This window comes from Oryctolagus cuniculus, chromosome 9 (genome assembly GCF_051225735.1).
Source record: "Oryctolagus cuniculus isolate XC-2025 breed Fujian yellow rabbit chromosome 9, ASM5122573v1, whole genome shotgun sequence".
NCBI lineage: Eukaryota > Metazoa > Chordata > Mammalia > Lagomorpha > Leporidae > Oryctolagus > Oryctolagus cuniculus.
In genome coordinates this window covers 120,329,731-120,350,271 of record NC_142875.1, presented here as the reverse complement: position 1 = coordinate 120,350,271, position 20,541 = coordinate 120,329,731, and the positions used below count along the sequence as shown (strand labels likewise).

At 40.3% G+C, this 20,541-nt stretch overlaps 1 protein-coding gene across 14 annotated transcripts in view; it reads right to left on the bottom strand.

The window, feature by feature from the left end:
- Positions 1-20,541, bottom strand: part of LOC149124742 (uncharacterized) — a 395,906-nt gene that overhangs the window by 332,436 nt on the left and 42,929 nt on the right. The gene's annotated exons all lie outside the window — the stretch shown is intronic.

Genomic DNA, 20,541 nt, shown 5'->3' with positions numbered 1-20,541 from the left:
GCTTAAACTCTCATTTCAGGAACACCTAAGTATCTTCTTGTGTCTCAAATGGTAGTATTATATAGAATAGTTGTTAAATGTTTGCTAAACTCAGTTTTTCCCCCCTTACTGCATATATATACACACATACACACACACACACCCCAAATTGCATTACTTCCTAACTATCAGACTTTGGACAACTTATTTAACCATTCTGCTTTCCTCTTTTTTAAAGTTTATTTTGGTCCACAGAATGCACAAGGAAGATTACATGAGATACTAAATATAAATATAAGGTAGCTAGAAAGTCAGTGTAAGCTTTCCTGTTTTTTTCCTTCAACAATATTCTTGGAGCTCACTTTAATCTATGGGTAAAAAGGGGTTGGGGGGAGGGTGAACAAATCAACAGTATGTTCCAGAATGTGCAATTCTCTTTGAAATTCTCCTGGTCAGGTATTTTGAAAACACTGAATGTTACAGCAGCTCCAATTAAATTTACAAGACTAGCCAAGATAAAGCCCTCAAGTGATTGGCTCTTGAAGTCAGGACATTTGAATCCATCCTGACCTGTAACACCTATTAACACTCCTAGCAAGTTTGGATGGCAGAACTCTAGGTCACTCTGTAGGCCTGACAATGCTATTGGGCACAGCCTTCCTCCCTCTGCAACTTGATACGATTCCACAGGTGATGATGTCAAAGATGCCATGTCACGCAATGCCACAAAGTGATGAGTAGGCAAGGATGTTTCTAGGATCACTGTGGAGGGAAGGGATCCTGATTTTATAGTCTGAACCTTCGTCAGACATTTTTTGTTTGAAACCTCAGGTTTCAGACACTGAAACTTGTCACTGTAGCAGTAGTAAAAGCAGGTGCAAAATACACCCAAGGTACAAAGAGTGTATATGCGTAAAAGGTAGCAGCCCTTGCAATGATTGTTGTTACTGCTTATAATGTTGCATCCCTGCTTAGCTCATCTCTTACTTTTTAATTTTCTTGAGCTGGAAAATTGACCTCCAGAGTCCTGTGTTATCACTTTTTATCTTTTACTATTTGAATTAACTCACGAGGTCCTATGAGGAGGTCTAAAATTCATAATGGTTACACAAATATGTAACTTTGAGTGTTTTTTAGAAGTATACTACTTATGTTAGCACAGTACCAATAACTGGAGAGAAGGCAAGTTCTCTACTGAGTATCCATCAGTAAAAACACAGTTGTCCTTGTCTCTTCTTCTCATCAAGAGGAGAGGGAGACTGAGAAAGAAAACACAGAAGACCAAGGGGATGGCTCAACGCATCTCAGAAAGAGAGCCTATTGGAAGATGGGCTCTTTTTGGTGGTATTGAGGCAGTGGTAGTGGCGGAGGGAGGAGGAGAGGAAGAAGGATGGCACAACGGAAAATCATGAATATAAAATAAAATCTTAGACTCAAAAAGGAACATAAAGGTGACCTCATCTAGAGACATCTAGTTAGGAATATTTGGGATCATGCTTTGCCAATCTGAAGATCACTTGTTCTAGACCATCTTCAACAACATAGGCTACCTATCTGTGCTAGCCTATCTTCTCTAGCACAAGTTACCTACGGAGAATGGTTTCTAAGCTCAGAAAGACAATTGACCATTCTTCTTTATAGGTGATGTTTAAATACTATGTGTGTATGTGACTGTGTTTCTGTGTTACTTAAAGCATTAGCTCTGCTAAATCCTTTGTCCCTGTGACAATCTATCATAAAAGTTAAGATCCAGAGTTTGAAATATATTAACCTAGATATGAATCCTAAATCTGGCAACTAAGACCTGAAACAATCTACTTTTCAGTTCCCAGCCTCATTTTGTGCTGTTGTAGAACAGGGATTATAATTTTTACTTTTCAGGTTGTGGGCCCCTGCCACCTACCTGGGAGACCCAGATGGAGTTCCTAGATCCCAGCTTCAGCCTGGTCTAGCCTCAGCCATGTGGGTATCTGAGCAATGAACCAGCAAATTGATGGTCTCTTTGTCTCTCCTTCTCTGTCACCCTGCCTTTCGAATAAAATAAGTTTATTTTGGTGCAAAAAATTTTTAATTCATGCATAGTTTTTTAATGCACATTTTTCATCAACTTTTTGAAGAATGCTCATGGACGAGAGATTCGTTGCAAGGCATTGGTGTATATGATGTGAGCATAGCTGGGCAAAGGGGAAATTCTCATGGAGAAGCCCTACTAAGGACGGGCCAGGCTCATTCAACAAGAGATGCTGCTGCTGTCCTCGAGCCAGATTTCTTCCTAGGTGTGGGGAGCAACTCGGACTAGACTGTTACTGGAATTAAGACTTATTCTGTATATCTGCTCTCCCACAATATGGCGCTGGGAGAGGAGTAAACAGCTTGTACGCAGCTGCCTCTCGCCAACTTGAGTGATGACCTGCAGGAGCTGATCTTGCTCCTGATTGGAAGAGAGCAGCGTACTCGGCGTGTGGGTAGCAGAGTTGGGATTGGTGGAAGAGGACTATAAAGGAGGAGAGAGACAACATGCACCAGGAACATCTAAGAGGAACACCTGAGGAACATCTGAGCAGCCCCCGAGAGAGCCGGCCGGTGGTGTGCCGCTCCCCCGCAGAAGTGGGGAAAGTGGCAGGGGGAACCACCCTTCCACGGAGGTGGAAGGGTCGGTAGCCAACCCGGGAAGAACCAGCAGCAAACCCAGGGAGGGCCGAGCAGACAAAAGAACAACACAGGGTCCTGTGTCGTTCCTCCGCGAAGAGGGGGAGCGACACCAGGGAACACCTCGATTCTGCTCTCAGTCCTCTTATCTCATGGGCTCATGCCACCTGCATTATATAGGATTATAGCCTTTACATAAAATGTCAACCTAAATGCGTATTTAATTGAATAAAACTAGATATTGTAGCATAACCAAGTTGACAAATAAAACAGCCCATCACAGAATAAATGAAACAATTCACTGACTAAAAACTGTGCATTCAAGGGGCCTGCACTGTGGCATAGCAGGTAAAGCTGCGACCTGCAATGCCAGCATCCCATATGGGCGCTGGTTCAAGTCCTGGCTGCTCTACTTCCAATCTAGCTCCCTGCTTGTTTACCAGGGAGAGCAGTGGAAGATGACCCAAGTGCTTGGGCCCCTATAACTATACAGGAGACCTGGATGAAATTCCTGGCTTCAGATCAGCCCAGCTCCAGCCATCACGGCTATTTGAGGAGTGAACCAGCAAATGGAAGCTCGCTCGCTCTCTCTCTCTCTCTCTCTCTGTGTGTGTGTGTGTGTCTGTCTGTCTGTCTGTCTCTACATCTAACTCTACCTTTCAAATAGATAGGTAAATCTTAAAAAAAAAAAAAAAAAAGAAACACACTGTGAATTCATTCGCTTATCCCAGGACCTTATTTATGTAATAGTTACTGAGCCTTTCTGCATTGTGGCACTGCAACTACACGTTGCCAAAATTAACAAACTCAAAGTTCCTGCATTGGATGAGCACAAAGTCTAATAAGAGAGATAAGTGCATAAACTCAGCTAACCTATGGCTGGGAGTATAGCCAAAGCAAATAAAATTAGTCCATCAAAGAGAAACCTGCACTCCCATGTGTGTAGCAGCCTAAGATACAATATAAAGATAGGGTATTGACCTAGATGTCCATCAAATTGATGACTGAATGAAGGAAATATGGTGTATATACACAATAGAATACTACTCAGCCATAAAAAATGAATTCCTGACACATGCAAAGAACTGGAGATTTGCTAAGTGACATAAGCCAGACCCAGAAATACATCTATCACACATTTTCTCTTATTTGTGCAAGTTAGATAGAATAACAGTTGTGTGAATATTATTTGGAATATTTTATAAATATTGCTTCACTGAATTATACTAACACATTATACTCTTCTTTTCCCACAGAACAAAAACCAAAGACAAACCTCTACCGTGGTCTAGTTCTTTTTAAAATTATATTATGTACAGAATTTTCAATTTTTGGTTTCTTTGTAGGACTCTCCTGAAGACCTTGTTCATCAGTGAGGACGAATATAATACATAATGCTTTACTTTCCACTTAGCCAAAACACATGAGTGATGTCATACCAATCAACCTTTTTATTTGTGGAAAACCCATCTTCTGGATGGTGAGATGTTTTGAATTTTAAGAAGCAAACCACAACTCTTATAAATATATTGGGCTTTATTTGCTCATGGTCAAACACCTTAGACAGGGTAATTCATGAATAGCACAAATTGGTTGTTCCTAGTTCTGGAGGTGTGGGTTGGAAAATCAAGTGCCACTAGACTTGGTGTCTGCTAAGGGCTTGCTCTCCACCCTCTGGATGGTTCCTGGTCTCTGCATCCTGACATGGACAAGGGCAGAAGGTTCCCCTCAAGCCCCTTTTACGAGGGCATGATACCAAGAACGTAGAAACCTCATTACTTAATCACCTCTCATAGACCCTCACCTTAGGGGTTAGGCTTCAAAGTACAAGTTTGGAAGGACCCAACATTCAGACCACAGCAACACCTACATGTGGATTATATAAACACTCAATTGTCATCCTCTAATATTTCATGTCGCTTACCCTGCTCAGATGGAAGAGCCATGACTGTACATCTCACAGGCCAAGCCCCTTTTCCACCCCTCACACCAGAGACCTCAGAGTGTGTAACTTCCCCTGCCGGGGATACCCTCCCCAGATTTTCATGCACCCAATTCCCTTCCATTACTCACAATTTCTCCACTCTTCTTCATGATAGCATTCATTATTGCATTATATAGTTACCCATCTCTTTTCTGATTCATACCACCTGTATCTCCTCTGGTAGGCAAGTTCAAGGAAGATGGGAAATTTGCTTTGTTTGCTGCCATATTCCCCACACCTAAAGACATAGGAGCTTAGCAAATAAACATACATGTGTCTGTTCAGAGCCAACAGAAGAGGATTTTAAGCCAGTAATGCACAAAGTAGACTTCTGAAGAGGAAGGAAAGGAAACCTGCCTGATCCACCCACGGATTGGCTGATTTTATGACTTCCAAGGTGAACACACAGAACCCTGACACTTCGCCCTAGATCAGTTGGTATTCTAATAGTAATTAAACACCAATAAGCCTAAAGATTAATAAAGAGGGGGAGTTTGAATGCTCTAACATTTGCTCCACAGGTATTTAAGGTCACGTTATGGGAACAGGTTAACAGTTGCACACATCAGTGTGTACTGGGAAAGCAGACATGTGTTTATTTTATCCACCTTAGCAACTTTGCAGGCTTATAAAAATGGTACCTACTGAAAATTCAACTAATAAAATCTTAGGTTTGCTTAAATGAACCCCTTAAAAAATCTCATATTTTGCCCCCCAAATATGAGATTTGACATAGCTATATGTTGCCTCTCAGAATGACTCGTGTTTTCAAATTAAAGTCCCTGGACACAATTTGGCAGGAAAAGAGAAATGAACTTTACATAACTGGGTCCCTGCCCTTGATTAAACACAAGGGTGGCTTACCTTTGGGTAAACTCCGACTTTTCATCTCAGAGTTCTGGCCTATTGATACAACAATACATACCAATAGGGTTATTGTAGAAATTGGAGTAAATAATACACTAAGAAAATCAACACTTTAAAATCCACAGAGTGCTACTAAATATTAGAGGAGTAGCAGTATAGTAAAAATAGTAATGATATTAATGGCTTTATTTTCCACTGATTGAAAATTCAAGTCATCATGGTTTGCCATCCAACAATGAACAATAGGCTTTGATTTGTTTTAAAAGGAAATATGTCAAAGTGTATACTCAAAATGAATTTTTGTACACAGCCCACAAAAACAAGTAAATAAAAATCTCCTGTGATGTCTCCAAACCACAATCAAAACCAACTACTAAAAATGCCACCAGACTCATGACATGACTGAGCTGGATTAAAATATTGCTTTAAAATAAACTAATGCCCATTTTTGAAATCTCAGAAACAGAAAAATCCATTCATATAAGCATAATAAAAAAATCATGCCTCAAAGGAAAGAATATATTTGGAAACTTAGGTACCTGAATAACATCTAGTTCTTGAAACCAAACCATCAATCTCAACTTCATCTTTTCTTTCCATATTACGCAAGGCAAAAGAATGAAAGAAAATATTGCCAAAAGCCACACATTTTCATCCATCACAAAATGATCAAGCCACTTGCCTTGTAGTCCAGAGTGGATTTAATGTAATTGATGAGACAAAGGAAAATGTATTCTTCTTCAGTATTTAAAGGAACAGGAATTTAATTTCTTTTTCCTTTTCTTTTCAAAACCTAACTTTGAGAGCCTTCTATTTTCATCCAAGAAAGAGGAACCAAAGTCAGGTTTAACCTGATGACAGCACAAGTAAAATCCAGACAAAATACATGAAGCAAATAGTTTTTATAACATTGATTGTCAATTAGCAAAAGACAGAAATTCCTGAAAGGTGAGAATTAAAAGTAAGCTTTGCAGTTTTTTCAGTAAGTTTCCATGTAAGCGTTTCCAGGAAACAGCAAAGAAAAAAAGAATCAAAGCAAGCTTGTTAATTTCTTGGCCTGAGGAGACCTTGCTCAGAGGCCCAGACAACTAGTTTCATGGGCACAGTAGAGATGAGAGAGCTGTGCAAAAAGAGGACCTAAGCAATCCTCTAAGGAGCCTTCTCAAGACAGCCATTGAATAACTGCTCAGACATATGTGTGAAGTCAATGTTCAAGGCTGGGACAAGAGCCACATAAAAGAATTAAATAGAACAATTACAGGAGCTGACCAAGAACAACAAATAGTCACTGATCTCACCAGTCCAAGTGGAAAACGTTTTGTAATTCAGAACCCTAAGACAGATTTGTCTGGGTAATGGAACAAATAAACCTAGATTAAATGCAGATTTACTGCCACATAAACAAGTTCAAAACCAAGACCAAAGTGGATCAAACTCCTTGCAAGTAACTTAAGTGCACTGCAGAACAAGGCACGAGTAGAGTATAGACATACAAAAAGTGTGCAGAACTTCAGAAGGTGGAAATTTCACTGTCAAACATTCAAACAGAAATTACTGAGCATGTAAAGAAGCAGAGAAATTCGAGCCATGACAAAGAGAAAACTCAATTAATTCAAGCCATCCCAAAAATGGCACAGATGACAGTCTAAGCAAGACCACTAAAATGGTTAAGATCACTGTATGTAGGATCTTAACCTAATTTAGGAAGAAAGATTGAAGAAATCACAGTGGTCATTGGCTACATAAAGGAATCTTCACAAAGTTTATGGAAACACATACTGTGAACAACTCCTGAATGGATTTCAAAAGAAATTGTTCACCAAAATAAATTTATCTTTTAATTCAATTTTACATAAACTTTAGCTTTTTAAAATATTGATTTATTTCAAAGTCAGAGTGGCACAGGGTTAGACAGACAGCGAGATATGTTCTAGTCACTGGTTCACTCCCCCAAATAGCTTCAATAGTCAAATCTGAGCCAGGTTGAAGCCAGGAGCCATAAACTCCATCTAGGTCTTTCATACAGCTAACAGGGGCCCAAGTCCTTGGGTCATCTTTGGCTGACTTTCCAGATACATTACAAAAGGCTGGATCTGAAGTCAAGAAGCTGGGACTCAAAATGTGCTGATGTAGGATGACAGCATTGTAAGCTGCAGCTTAACCTACTGTGCAACAACCCGGCCCCTCCACAAACCTTTTAAAATACACATAGTATGTGTCTGTATGTATGTCCTAAACCAAACTTACAAATGTGAAAACTACTCAGTATGAGCTAAAAATTGCATTGCCTAGAATGAGCTGATGTGTAAGTCTTGCAAGAAAAAGATGCTGAACTTGAATACACAGGAATAGATCTAAAATAAAACAGAATTTTAATGATTAGTTCATTCATGAGCTGTGAAACAATTTCAAGCAAGCTAACATACATGTAATTAGAGTCCACAAAGGGGGACAGGAATAGTAAAATCACTTCAATAAGTAATAGTAGAGGCCGGCACCGTGGCTCAGTAGGCTAATCCTCCGCCTTGCGGCGCCGGCACACCGGGTTCTAGTCCCAGTCAGGGCGCCGGATTCTGTCCCAGTGGCTCTCTTCCAGGCCAGCTCTCTGCTATGGCTCGGGAGTGCAGTAGAGGATGGCCCAAGTCCTTGGGCCCTGCACCTGCATGGGAGACTAGGAAAAGCACCTGGCTCCTGGCTTCGGATCAGCATGATGCGCCGGCCGCAGCGCGCCAGCCGCAGCGGCCATTGGAGGGTAAACCAACGGCAAAAGGAAGACCTTTCTCTCTGTCTCTCTCTCACTGTCCACTCTGCCTGTCAAAAATAAATTAAAAAAAAAAAAAAAAAGAATAGTAGAGCAGTTTCCAAATACACTGAAATTTTTAAAAGTCACCACAAATTAGGTGCAGAACAAACATACCTCAAAGTTATAAAGGCTATATGACAAATCAACAGCTGATAGTGAACAAAATAAAGATGTCTACTTTCACCATTTTTCTTCAATATAGTACTGAAAGTATTAGCAAGAGAGATTAGAGAGGAAGAACAAAAAAGCATCAAAACTGCAAAGGACAGGGTCAAAATACCCATGCTTGCAGAGGACACAATGTTGCACATAGGAAAATCTAAACTCTCCACCAAAAAAATCATTGGAACAGCTAAACTAATTCAATAAAGCTGCACATTACAAAACCAACATGTAAAAAAAAAGTAGCTTTTCTATGCACTAATGATCAATTTTCCAAAAGAGCAAACAGAAATTGCATTCACAATAGCCATTAAAAAAATCAAATATTTAGAAATAAAATGGGGCCCGGTGCCGTGGCTCATTGGTTAATCCTCCACCTGTGGCGCCAGCATCCCATATGGGCACTGGGTTCTAGTACCAGTTGCACCTCTTCCAGTCCAGCTCTCTGCTGTGGCCTGGGAGGGAAGTGGATGATGGCTTGGGCCCCTGCACCCACATGGGAGACCAGGAAGAAGCACCTGGCTCCTGGCTTCGGATCTGCACAGCTCCGGCCATGGTGGCCATCTGGGGAGTGAACCAACGGAAGGAAGACCTTTCTCTCTGTCTCTCTTGCTGTCTGTAATTCTACCTAATAAATAAATAAAATTAAATTTAAAAAGAAATAAAATGACTCAAAGAAGTGAAATATCTCTACAATGAAAATTATAAAACAGTGATGAAAGAAATCATTAAGGACACAAAAATACTATATTATCCTTGTACATGGATTAGAATTATCATTAAAATTTCTGTACCACCTACAGCTATCTACAAATACAATCCCTATCAAAATAGCATTGAAAGTTTTTACAGAACTAGAAAAAAAATCTTTAAATTCATAAGGAATCAGAAATGATCCAGAATAGCCAGTGATCCCAAGGAACAGAAATCAAGTTGAAGGCATCACAACACCTAACTTCAAAGCATACTATAAAGCTATGGTAATTACAAAAGCATGGTACTGGCATAAAAACTAACACATAGACCAATGCAACAGAATCGAGAACCCAGAAAGTAATTCAGATACACACAGCCAACTGGTTTTTGACAGAAATGCTCAGACCATACAACGCAGAAAGGATGAACTCTTCTATAATAGTGCTGGAAAACCTGGACATATAGAACGAAGTGAGATCTGTATCTCTCACCATACACAAAACTGAACTTGAGGTGAACTCAAGACAGATCAAGGGCTCAAATTTAAGACCTGAAACTATGAAACTACTGAGAACAAAATGAACGAGAAACACGCTAAGACTTTGATGTAGGGGACAACTTCTTGAATAAGACAGACCAAAGCATACGCAACAAAATCAAAACTAAAAAATGGGACTATATCAAACTCAGGAGCTTCTGCACTTCGAAGGAAACAATCAACAGAGTGAAGGGGCAGCCAATGGAATGGTAAAAAATAGTGGCAAGCTAACTATCCAGCAAAGGATTAGCATCCAGAATACATCAGCAAGTTAAAAAAACCTAACATAAAAAGCAACCAATCCAATTAAGAAAAGGGTGAAGATTCTCAAGCAGCAGTTCTCAAAGGAAGAAATGGCCAACAAAAATATGAAAAAAATGTTCGAGATCACTAGCCAGCAGAGAAATGAAAACCAAAACCATAGTGAAGTATCAGCTCATTCCTGTCTGAATCATTATTATCCAAATGACATAAAGTAGCAAATGCTGACAAGGATGTGGATAAAGACCAACTCCTCTATACTCTTGGTGGGAATATAAATTAGTACCATGACTGTGAAAACCAGTATTGAGATTTGTTTAAAAAAAAAAAAACTAGAAATGGATTTCCCATATGATCCAGCAATCCTGCTACTGTGTAAATACACAACAGACTATGAACACAATATATCACAGAGATACTTACCATATTTATAACAGCACTGTTCATGAAGACAAAATGTTACCAACCAAAGAGTCCATCAGATGAATCAAGAAAATCTGATATCTAAGTATGTAAGTACACAAACACACACACACACCCTGGTATGTAACAGAGAATTATTCAGAATTTTAAAAGGGTTAAATGTAGAGTTATAGGCAGTGAGAGAGAGAGAGACAGAGAGAAAGGTCTTCCTTCCATTGGTTCACTCCCCAAATGGTCCGCGCTGTGCTGATCCATAGCCTCGAGCCAGGTGCTTCTTCCTGGTCTCCCATGCGGCTGCAGGGGCCCAAGCACCTGGGCCATCCTCCACTGCCTTCCAGGCCATAGCAGAGAGCTGGAATGGAAGAGGAGCAGATGGGACTAGAACCAGCCAGCACCTCAGGCAGAGGATTAACCAAGTGAGCCACGGTGCCGGCCCAAAAAGAGTTAAATTCTATTATTTGCATCAAAATGATTCCAACTTGAGGACACAGAAAGACACCTAACACATGCTCTCACTTTGAAGTGAGAGCTACAATTTTTTTAAAATCAAAAAGCAGAAATGCCTGTGCCCATCAGTATTGCCACAAATGCAGTTTCATCAAGCTATTTTACATGTTTGTCAAAGAAATCATTAGACTGGTATACTACTGTAGTTTTATTAATTTTTGATTCTTTTAAAATTTACTGTACATGAGTAAAATTGACTTATTTTCATTTGGTAACTGTTTGTAGTGTTTGCCAGTATTCCTGCTGAACTGTGGTCTTTCTACTTGTTAAACTATTTATTTAGTGGAGAATTAAGTCTTTAACTAACATGTAAATTAAAAACATGTCATCTCCAAAACTTTAGAAAATAAAGAGGAGAGGAAAGAAAGGATCTATGAATATAGTCTTGGAATTCTATGAGCTATATGAAAACTTTTATCTTTATATTACTATCACAAAAAATTAGAAAGATAAAATCAGAAAATTTTAAAACACAGAGCTAAGATACTCAATGAACTCCAAGAACAAGAAACATGTATCAGGAAAATATCATCAAAAACCTCGTAAAGACACAGACTAAAGTTTAAAAGCCAATAAAAAATCACATTCAGAAAATGTATGATGACAACAGACAACAGCTTGAAAACAAAGGAATCAAGTCGAGAAACAGGAAATATCTTTAAAATATGGAAATTAAAAACCATGCTGGAAATCTTTTTTTTTTATCTTTTATTTAATGAATATAAATTTCCAAAGTACGACTCATGGGTTACAATGGCTTCCCCCCCCCATACCGTCCCTCCCACCCACAACCCTCCCCTTTCCCACTCCCTCTCCCCTTCCATTCACATCAAGATTCATTTTCGATTATCTTAATATACAGAAGATCAGCTTAGTATACCTTAAGTAAGGATTTCAACAGTTTGCTCCCACACAGAAACATAAAGTGAAAAATAATAAATGATTTTTTTTAAATGATGATGAAATCAGATCAGACCTATTGTCATGTTTAATCCCAGTGAGAGTCAAGTTGGGAATTGATAATTTCTTTTTTTTTTTTTTTTTTTATACAGAAGATCAGTTTAGTGTACATTAAGTAAAGATTTCAATCGTTTGCACCCCCATAGAAACACAAAGTGAAATATACTGTTTGAGTACTCGTTATAGCATTAAGCCTCAGTGTACAGCACATTAAGGACAGAGATCCTACATGAGGAGTAAGTGCACAGTGACTCCTGTTGTTGACTTTACAAATTGACACTCCTGTTTATGGCATCAGTAATCTCCCTATGCACCAGTCATGAGTTTCTAAGGCTATGGAAGCCCCTTGAGTTCTCCGACTCTTATCTTGTTTAGACAAGGTCATAGTCAAAGTGGAGGTTCTCTCCTCCCTTCAGAGAAAGGCACCTCCCTCTTTGAAGACCTGTTCTTTCCACTGGAATCTCACTCACTGAGATCTTTTTGCCAGAGTGTCTTGGCTTTCCATGCCTGAAATACTCTCATGGGCTTTTCAGCCAGACATGCTGGAAATCTTGACCTAGAAAAAATTTCTTTCAAGAAGGCAGGAAAGTAAGACTTTCAGACAGACCAAAAAAAAAAAAAAAAAATTAAAGAACTGATCAGCAGCAGATCCACACAGCAACACAGTTTCTTCAGGCAGGAGAAAAATGATACCAGATAGAAATCTGAATCTAGACCATGGATTGAATTGCACTAGAAATGTAAAATCTTTAGATAAATAGAAAACAATTCTGTCAGATATATTTTAATAACTAAGTAAAGCAAAATAGAAGAATATAGTGTGAGATCTATGACACATGCAAATTACATGAAAACAACAGGACAAAAGGCAGGAGCAGAAAAATGGAGCTATTCTGTTAGACCATTCTTAAGCCACGCGAGAAAGGATGTTTCACTGCTTGAAGGTGAACAGTAATAAGTTAATGGATAAATTTAAAATGCTCACCATAAGCCCAAAATGCAACCAGGGAAATGCTACAGTACAGTAATAAGTCAATAAAGGAAAATAAAATGTAATGATAAAAAAAGAATCCTGCACTGTGGCTTGATGGTTCTAGGCCTCCACCTGTGGTTCCAGCATCCCATATGGGCACCGGCTCGTATCCAGGCTGCTCCTCTTCTGATCCAGCTCTCTGCTGATGGCCTGAGAAGGCGGCAGAGGATGGCTCAAGTGCTTGTGCTGTGGCCTGTCTCCTGGCTCCTGACTTTGGAATGGCCCAGCTCCGGCTATTAAGGTCATTTGGGGGGTGAACCAGCAGACTGAAGATGTCTCACCTCTGTCTCTCCTTCCCTCTATGTAACTCTGCCTCTCACTTAATTTTAACAAGAATAACAAAAGTAATAAAGGGCCAGCATTGTAGTGCACTGAGTTAAGTCACTACCTGAGATGTCAGCATCCCATACAAGTGCTGGTTTGAAACCTGGCGATTCTACTTCAGATCCAGTTCCTGCTTCCGTGCCAGTAAGAGCACTGAAAATGGCCCAAATGCTTGTGTCCCTGCTACCCACATCAGAGACCTGGATGAAGCTCCAATCTCCTGGCTTTGGCCAGACCCTGCCTTGGCCTTGCAGCCACTTGGGCAGTGAACCAGTGCATCAAAGATCTCTGTCTGTCTCTCCTTCTCCCCATAGCTCTGCCCTTTAAACTAATGAATACATTTTGAAAAAATAAAAATAATTTAATAAAAGTAATCCAAAAGAAGGCAGAAAATGTTTTAAAAGGAAGAGAATACAAAAAAAAGTAACATGGTAGATTTAAACTCAACGTTATCAACAATCTCATTAAACATAAATGTTCTAAACATCCCAATTATAGGCAGAGATTGTTGGATGGAAGTTTTTAAAAAATCAAGACACAATTACATCCTACTTCTAATAAACAATTTTAAATATATAGACCCTAATGGGCTAAAAATAACATGGGAAGCAACAAAAAATACAACAGCCAAAATAAAATTGGAGAGTTGCCATATTATCAGATTACATATATTTTAGAACAAATATTATTACTCAAGATAGAGAAGATAATTTCATAGTGATAAGAAGATTATATATCAAGAATATATACACTCTTAACTACGTAAGTACTTAATGAGAGCTGTAAACTACGTGAGTCAACATTGATAAAACAATTTATGGAAATAGATTAATATGAAATCATAGAACTTTCAACAAGTTTCAACCAATAATTGACAGAAAACTCAACAACCACATATACCACTTGAACAGCCTTATCTCGACATGATTGAAATTTATAGAATGTTCTACTCAACACTAGCATAATATTCTTTTTAAATTGACACATTTATGTTATATTACAAGAGGGTAAGAAAAAAAAGGCAATCAAATATCAACATGAGGACAACATATCCAAAAGTATTAGAATTCTCCTGTATAAAACTGATCCCATGGTTGATGTTTTTGTAACTACTTTCTCCCTCTACCTATTCCATATTCACTTTGCCTTCAGCAAGTGCCTCAGTTTTCCTGGCAGGTTTAGGTTTACAACAATCAAACTAAAACCTAAATCAGCGGCTGACACTGTGGCGTAGCAAGTAGAGCAGCCACCTGCAGTGCCGGCATCCCATATGGGCACCAGTTCTAGTTCTGGCTGCTTCACTTCCAGTGCAGCTCTCTGCTATGGCCTGGGAAAGCAGTAGAAGATGGCCCAAGTCCTTGGGCCCCTGCACCCACATGGGAGACCTGGAAGAAGCTCCTGGCTCCTGGTTTCAGATCAGTGTAGTTCTGGCCGTTGCAGCCAATTGAGGAGTGAACCAGCAGATGGAAGACCTCTCTCTCTCTCTGACTCTCCTCCTGTCTCTGTGTAACTCTTTCAAATAAATAAATAAATAAAACCCTAATTCATCTCTGCCTCAATTTTGTCACTGTAGTTTTCCCCGAATCTGACCATCAACGGACATGGGTGTACTGAAAAAAAAAAGCCAACAAAAACCCCAAAGGACGCTTGTATTTCATACGTATTTCTCCTTACCCCCTTCATGTGATAGCAAGCCCGAACTCCACTCTAGAGTCAGGATCAATCTCCAACAAAAACGGCATGCAAATCCCAAAGCAGCCTCACATTCCAGTTCCATGGAATCACTGTTTGGTCCCAGCTGGAAATATTATTCCCTTTGGAACTCAAATCTCTACATGAGGAAGACCTATGTTTGCAGCGAAATAAAGAAACAATTGTGCTGGAAGATCACTAGCAGTAATAGTAAGAAGAGCCACCGCACCCCACTGCTTAGATCCCAGACACGAGATTTCTGGCTCTGGGGAACTGAACATTGTATACTAATGTAATACACACACCACACCCTAGAGGGCAGTGCTGCAGCACAAGGAATTGTCACAGAGGTGACACTTTAAGTCTTGGAGTGTCCAAAGGAGACTTGGGAAGTCTATCTTAAACCCAGAATTAAAAGACTCAAAAAGTTCTGAATACCAGAACAACGTTTCAGAAGTGGATGGGCAGCTATAACAACAGGATTTCCCAATGTCAATTGCAACCTTCTTCCATACTTAAATAACATCTGTGACAACCAAAACTAAGTATTAAACAAACATTCAACAACTTTTTTCTTAGAATCTTTTCTTTGAAAGAGAGATGGGAAGAGGGAGATACAGAGATACAGAGAGATCTTCAACCCACTTGTTGACTACCCAGATGGCTGCAATGGCCAAGACTGGGGCAGGCCAAAGCCAGGAGTTTGTTCTGGGCCTCTCACCTGGGTACAGAGGCCCAAACACTTGGGCCATCTTCCACTGCTTTTCCTGGTCATCAGCGGGGAGCTGGATTGGAAGTGGAGCAGCCCTGACACAAGGAAGTGCCCATATGTGATACTGCTGTCACAGGCAGCAGCTTTACCCACTAAACCACAACACGGGCCCCAAATAACTATTCTCATAAAGTATCATCAGCCTCTGTCCCAAAATAGGGCCTAATTAAATGATCATTTTCTGCACATCCCTGCAAACTCTAATCCTCCAAATGATAACTAACATACTTTTAGTTTCATCACAATTCCAACTTGACACTTGGGTTCAATTGCTAAGTGACTCACCACCAAAATGTACTATAAAAATACATGAGAATAAAATAGAGTCATTAATGACATGATAGATTCTAATAAATTTATTGCTGGACAATTCTGTCATAGTGAAAACACTGTAAGGTGCAAAGTAAGATGGCTATGACACTGTAAGGAAATATCCCTCACGGGACCATCATGTACAGGAATACATGATTCATAACTTATTGAAGCACTGTTAGCAGCTCATGACTGTGCATCTATGTACAACAGCATGGACAGAGACTACTCCTAATTTCTCATTAGAAGTCTATTTTGCCATCGATGAATTCTGCCAGTTGACTACGGCCATAGTAATGCTGCACACACACAAAAATAATATCAAGAATTTAGCAGCACAGCTTTATTGAGTTCATGAGCCTTCTGGTTACATACGATCAAGTCTAGGCTGGGCCCAGCAGGGCAGTTGGCCTCTCCCACGTGACTGTAGTCAGAGAGTGGCTGATCTAGGCGAAGCTTGGCTACAGGTGGTGTGGCTGTATGTCTGGGTCATCTCAGGACAAGAGGAGCTCACCCAGGCCTATGCTCATCATGGCTATAGCCAAGGTGCACAATTTCAAATGCAAACTTACAAATCTCTTGAGCCCAGTCTAGCAACTGAAATTCATCACATCCCCTTCATTCCACTGGAAAAACAAGGCACATGGACAGATCTAAAACCAAGGGGCTAACAGTCTGAGGGAGGAGACGTTGAAGAACTGGGGCTAGTAACACACATCACCAGTGCTTTCTTTTTCTACCCCCATTCCAGTGTCCCGTGTCCTTAACCAGTGCCTCAGCATCTTGGGGATTTTTCCAGGGGGCAGGATGTAAACATCAGCTCTGAAAGATCGGAGCCCTTAGTGGCCCTGAGCGTGTGTGACTTCTGTAACTGTCCCTTCATGTTTCCCTTTACATAGTTTTCATTAACTATCTAGTATTTGTTGTCTAGGAAAACACTACGAGACAAAGAACCCAAAGGAAGAGTGACCAGATGAGAACCATGAACTCCCATGGGCCAGTGGGAAGCAGCTCCCCCACACTGCTGGCTCAACCCTTTCATAACACAGGTGGGTCCATCTATGATGCCAAAGGTCATTTTCTAATAAAATATCCCTCACTCACAGGTATTTTTATGATTTCTATTTCTACGTATGAGACAATTTTTTTTTATTTTTTATTTTTGACAGGCAGAGTGGACAGTGCGAGAGAGAGACAGAGAGAAAGGTCTTCCTTTGCCGGTGGTTCACCCCCACAATGGCCACTGCGGCCCGCGCGCTGCAGCCAGCGCACCACACTGATCCAAAGCCAGGAGCCAGGTGCTTCTCCTGGTCTCCCATGGGGTGCAGGGCCCAAGCACTTGGGCCATCCTCCACTGCACTCCCTGGCCACAGCAGAGAGCTGGCCTGGAAGAGGAGCAACCAGGACAGAATCTGGCACCCTGACTGGGACTAGAACCCGGGGTGCCGGCGCCGCAGGTGGAGGATTAGCCTATTGAGCCACGGCGTCGGCCAAGATAATGTTTTCTAACTTGTGAAATACTGAGCAAATCTCAATCATCATTCAGTTTTTATCAATGGTCACATAAATTAGCTATGTGGGTCACAAAAATAAACGATCTCAAATCCAATTAACAAAATAAAGTGGCCAGAGAAGCTGAAGAAAATTGGGCAAATGCGGTCTTATAACCAAAAAATATTTCAAAGAGAAGCAGGTCGATCAAAAGATGAATACTGAAAAAAACATTCTTCAGGTTTAGCTGCAGCTTCTTAAGAGTCATCTCCAGAGAGTGACAGTGGAGGTAACCACAGAGAGTCTTCTGCATTGTTTTATGCGTATGTGTAACGTTCATGGAACAGGCTTAAAAAGCAATGTGCCAGCTCTTCCTGGTGACCCCTGCGCTAGCTTCAGCAAGGCTCCCAGCCTGGAAGGGTTTGTTTTGCCAATTATCTGGTGCACATCCCAGAGACGCCAGTGGTATCTGGTGGGCTCACAGCCCCCACCCGTCACCTGCACAGGCACCTCAAGTTCTCTTGCTCTGCTTTGTCTCACCACCCCATTGAGTTAGAAACTCCAGCGGGTTCCAGTAGTATCTCTGCCTCTCATCTGCAAAGCCTGCTGACTTACAGGTCATCACTCGATCTTCCTTCTTTTCCCCAATTCCCCATCTTCCTCACAAACTTCCCTGCAAGTCCTGGCAAATGCTTTAATGCTTTCTCTTATTTCAGAGGTTAATACAGTGTGCTTCAAATTTTTCTTTTGGTCGTTAGAGTGACAATCTAAGAATAAATATATTTTGGGGGCCAACGCTGTGGCATAGTGGGCTAAGCCTCCGCCTGCAGTGCCAGCATCCCATATGGGTGCCGGTTCGTATCCCAGCTATTCCTCTTCCAACCCAGTTCTTTTTATGGCCCAGGAAGGTAGTGGAAGATGGCCCAAGTCCTTGGACCCCTGCACCCATGTGGGAGACCCAGAAGAAGTTCCTGGATTCCAGCTTAGGGTCAGCTCAACTCCAGCTATTGGGGTCATTTGGGGAGTGAACCAGCTGATGGAAAACCTTTCCCTTTGTCTCTCCCTCTCTCTGTAACTCTACCTCTCAAATAAATTAATAATATTTTTTTCAAAAAAAAAAACACTGTGAAAGTTAACACACTCAGCTTAAAAATTTTTAATATTTTTATGTAAAAATTATTTTCATAAGAAAATGTTAACATTATACATAAGGGTACTCCAAAAACTTATGAAAAATAGGATTATAATGTGTTGATCTGGTATAAAAAATTTTGAAATCCATGCGTGACTTTTTCATAATATATATTTTTCATAAAGTTACTGAACATCTTTAGATACACATTCTATTATATAAATGGATAGTGTATGTGTTTTATATATGAAAATCTTGAGCGTATGTATTTTATATTTACACCTGGAAATCCCAGAAGTTTAAAAAAGTTTAGTAGACAAAACCAGCAAGTATTCTCTGTAAAAAACTGCTATTCTCCATGCAGAGCTGTGAAATTGATCTTCTCTGTTTTTCTATGCTATGACAATAGCTTTCATCACACAGCTTACCAATTACATTGGCTGAAAGGAGGGACATAATTTATACATTTTTAATCAGAGCCTACCACTAGGAAGGATCAGATTATTTTAAAAACATGGAAAACATTGTCATTCAAAAACCTAAGGACAATTTAGCCTTATCTAAGTCTGAACTTTTGTGTTCCTTGAGGCCGAGATACATTCATCAATTTTTTTCAGAAATATGGAAAACTAAATAGTCATTATTGATCTTTGATGTCTCTAGTTATCCAGCAGTTAAAGCTACTGCTCAGATTCCACAAACCATCATTAGCATGTGAACACACAGCTGCCAACATAGACACATTGTCATCATTGTGTGTCTCCTGCATCATTATCATTTCTGAAAAATACTAAAACTTTGATGCATTCTTTAATACATGCATACATTCTTTACTTCGAAGAAAGGTAGTCTTGATTCATAGGTATGAAAATGAGAAAGTCAAATCTAAAATGAGGCTCACCTACCAAAACCAAATTTTTAATTTGCTACTTTCTACATTAATGAAGGTGAGGCAAGAAATACAAGTGGTTAAACTTCATCAAGGTTTCCCAAAGACCAGGTCCTGTAATTAGACATTTTAATGCACTAAACTTACCTAATGCTCCCACACTGCCAGGGGTCAGAGTGCAATGGCTACTCCATTTCACAGTCTAGAAAATCAAGGCCCAGATAGGTTGCCTAAGACACTTTGTCTGAGTATCTATGAATCAAATGTATGAAGGAACTTCAAAATGCTCAAGGGAAGTAAAATTGAGTTTATTTTCTTGCAAAAAAAAAATGAAATCCATGCATAGTTTGGTGACTTTCCTTGATCTTTTGGAAGAACCCTCATTTGCATGGTTTTCAAAAACTTTCTTCATAAAGATTTATTTATTTATTTGAAGGCAGAGTTACAGAGACAGATGGAGCAACAGAGACCTTCCATCCACTGATGCACTCCCCAAAGGGCCTCAATAGCCAGGACTGAGCCAGGCTGAAGCCAGGAGCCAGAAGCTTCATCCGGGTTTCCCATGTGGGTACAGGGGCCCATGGGCTTGGACCATCTTCCATTGTTTTCCCAGGCTCATTAGCAGGGAACTGGATTGGAAGTAGAGCAGCCTGAACTCAAACCAGAGACCATATGGGAGGTTGGCACTTCTGGCAGCAGCTTAACCCACTGTACCACAGCACTGGGCCTGTATTTTTCAAAAACTTTTGGCAGCAGAATAAATTCAATCTTTATGAGTTTTTTTTTTTTTTTAAGGTTTATTTGTTTGAAAGGCAGAGTTACCAAGACAGAGACAGATCTTCCATCCTCTGGTTCACTCCCTAAGTGAATGCAGTAGTAGAAGCTGGGCTAGGCTGAAGCCAGGAGCTTTGAGCTCCATCTGGGTGGCAGTACTTGAGCCATCCTCTGCTGCTTTCCCATTAGCAAGGAGCTGGATCAGAAGTAGAGCAACCAGGACTTGAACCACTGTCCTTAAGGGATGCCATCACTGCAGATGGTGGCTTAATCCACCGTGCCACAACGCCAAC